Here is a 3,736-nt window from a genome sequence, read left to right on the forward strand (position 1 = left end):
CCAAGGGGGTTATCAAGTAGCTTGCACAAAATACACATAATGCGCACTGTATCATAGGCAAACATACAGTATGTCACAGAAGTCAGTACATCCCTCATATTTCTGCAGATTTGTAAGTACAGCCTCTTATGGGACACCATTAAAGAAATTTCACATTGACACAATTAATAGTAGACAGTGTACAACGTACAATATACTGCATATCCTCTTCAATTCATTGATCATTCAAATAATTCGAAATACAGTCATTAATTCTCATCAAAATGTACCTCACAAAAGTGAGTAGTACACTCTTACAGTATTTCTCAATTGGTTTTTTACATTTCTCACAACAGAATAATCATTCTCAAAAGTTCTTGTTCAATTGTGACTTCCTGCTGTTATCTGTGCACATGGTAAAATACGTTTCTCATAGTTTTCAGCATTTAGCAAATGCTTTCATCACCATGCAGATGGTTGTGTACAATTCTCAGCTTTTTCGTACATTATCAATTGCTTTTGTCATATCACTCAAAAAGCATTGTCACTGAATACACAAAACTATCTCAAACCCCAAAACATTTAGGCCCTATGTCATAGTATAAGTCTTGACATGCAAAATGATTTACCAAGCTGCCATAATGTGTTAAGCACTGCATAATTTCTATTGGATTTTTGTCTATAAATGTGATCTGAATTGGTAAATTGCTCACAGGTAAATATTGACTCTCTCTAATCAAAGGCAATAGAAGGGATAGAGAAAACAGGCATGCAATACAACAATAGGCACTGTACTGCATTATATTACTCTATGCCTCATGTGCCCTTTATAATTACGCTCCACGCAAAATTACAATATTTCCCTAGAATTTCACAAGACAGTAAGTGCACTTTATACAGTATCAGTGTATTGTTTCAAATTTATTTTGCTTTACAGTTCTAGATTTTTTTTTCACATGGGCTTGCAAGACAAGTAAAAAGGGATGGTAGAGGGCGCATTTTGACACCTCAACCAGAGTTTGCTATTTTTCCTATTTTGCAATGAGAAAACCTGTCAATAAATAGGTCATAGTCTAAATGTATATCTAGGACAATCTTATCTGATCAATGTAATATAAAGTCGAATTTACAACATTTCCCATCCAATCTAAACAACATTTTGCTTCAGAAAAGATCCTCAAGAGTGTACTATTCAATTGACAACATGACAAATCGATTTGACTAGCTTGTCCATACATGGACCACACTATGACACAATGACTAACCATTCTGCTGGCACTGATACGTTCATTGACACAAAAACTTGGGTTTTGAGCAAGAGACTTGGTTTTGCAGGTCATCTGTTTTGCAATTTGTTAAAGCTGTTTTGACAATGAATATCATATTAAGCAAATTGCGAGAGACATTCGAGAAATGTACAAAACCAATTGAGAAATACTGTAAAATCCATGGCTGGATTGGCCATATGGCATAGAGGGCATTTGCCTGGTGGACTATGATGTTTGGCCTGGCCGCCGCATCAATGGTATCAGTCCTCATGCCACTACAGAGGCTTCTCAGAGACAGTGAGTTATAAATGACGCATTTTGGCTGTTGTAGTCAACATAGCTCATATTCGATTGCTTTACAGTTTTTCTCGATTGGTTTAGCTAATTTCTCGAAACTGAGATGACATTCTCAAAACAACACGGACAAATCCCCAAACCAACTTGCAATTTCCCACAACAGATTGGCATTTCTCATTGCTTTCATCAAATCTCAAATGCTTTTTACATGTCTCAAATGTTAAGCACATCTCTGCAGATGGCTATGTACAAGTACCCTACAGTTGACACATTGAGCATACATTTAGCACATTTTCCAAATAAATTGACCTTTCTTATCTAAACGAATTAGACAATTCTCAGTGTTATGGTTGCCCTCTCCAAAACATGTCAGCATGATTTCATTCTGTAAGTCATCATATGCAAAGTAGTCTACACAATTGTCAAAACAGTCAAGGACATAATATTTTAAGAATTGAATTACTGTAAACAGTAAATTCATGACAGTGTTCAACAGGCCAGATTGTTACTTTACTAGTTTGTAGAAAATAATTGTACAACCGTGTTTACAGTTTTTCTCAACTGGTTTTGTACATTTCTCACAACATAATAATACATCTCAAATGTTTTTCTTCAATTGTCACTTCCTGCTGTTACCTGTGCACATGATAAAATCAGTTTTTCATTGTTTTAGCATATTGCAAATGCTTTTGTCCACCATGCAATGGTTGTGCACAATTCTCCATTTTTTCGTACGTTATCAATTGCTTTTGTCATATCACTCAAAAAGCTTTGTCACTGAATGCACTGAATGAACTATCTCACCCCGCAAAACATTTTGGCCCTAGGTCATAGCATAAGTCTTGCCATGAAAAATGATTTACCAAGCTGTCATAATGTGATAAGCAATGTATAATTTCCATTGGATTTTTCTCTATAAATATGATCTGAATTGGTAAATTGCTTGCATGTAAATATTGACTCTCTCTAATCAAAGGCAATGAAAGGGAATAATATTTCAAGTGAAAACAGGCATGCAATATAACAATAGGCACTGTACTGCATTACATTACTCTATGCCTCATGTGCCCTTTATAATTACGCTCCTCGCAAAATTACCAAATTTCCCTAGAATTTCACAAGATTCAAGATTCAAGATTAGTTTATTATGTCTTATTATAGGTTTGAAGTGTTTTTTTTTGTGTCCTCAAAAAGATTAAAAAATAAAAATAAAAAAGAGAGGTGGGGGGGGGGTGGAAAAAGTGCAAAGAAAGTGCCTTGTTGTCTTCAGCATGAATTCAGTAATCTAACTGCTTGGTGGAAGAAACTACTTTGGAGTCTGGTAGTGTGAGACTTCAGGCTTCTGTACCGTTTCCCAGATGTTAATATAGTAAACAGTACATGGTTGGGCTGACTACGATCAGCCAAGATTTTTTTGCCTTCCTGATGCTCCTTCCCTCGAACAGCTCCAGTATGGAGGGTAAGTCACAGTCGCATATGTACTGAGCTGTACGCACAACCCTCTGAAGAGCTCTCCTGTTGGCTTGAGAGCAGTTCCCATACCATGCAATAATGGTCCCCGTCAGAATGCTCTCAATGGTGCCTCTGTAAAACGACCTCAGGATCTTGGGTCTCATCCCAAACTTTCTCAATCGTCTGAGGTGGTACAGACGTTGCTGGCTTTTTTTAACAATGCGCTGTGTGTGACTGTCCCAGGTGAGGTCCTCTGAGATGGTAACGCCAAGGAATTTAAAGTCTCTCACCCTCTCCACTGTCTCACCGTTGATGTTAATGATTTCAAACTGGTGTTCTTTCCTCCTGAAGTCAACTACTAATCCTTTTGTCTTGGACACATTCAGAGACAAGTTGTTTCCTCTACACCACTCCATGAGGTTGTTTATTTCTTTCCTGTAGGCTGTTTCATCATTGTTTGTGATTAAACCGATAACAGTGGTATCATCTGCAAACTTGATGATGGTGTTGTTGTTGTGTATAGCCACACAGTCATGCGTATATAGAGAGTAGAGGAGAGGGCTCAGAACGCAACCTTGCGGAGCTCCCGTGCTGATGGTCAAGGAGGATGATGTGATGGAGCCCATTCTCACCACCTGTTTCCGTGCTGAGAGGAAGTCAGGTATCCAGCTGCAAAGGCCACTGTGAATTCCTAGACTCCGACAGTAAGTACACAGTAAGTACACAGACAGTAAGTGTCC

The sequence above is a fragment of the Engraulis encrasicolus genome, chromosome 4 (assembly GCF_034702125.1).
Source record: "Engraulis encrasicolus isolate BLACKSEA-1 chromosome 4, IST_EnEncr_1.0, whole genome shotgun sequence".
NCBI lineage: Eukaryota > Metazoa > Chordata > Actinopteri > Clupeiformes > Engraulidae > Engraulis > Engraulis encrasicolus.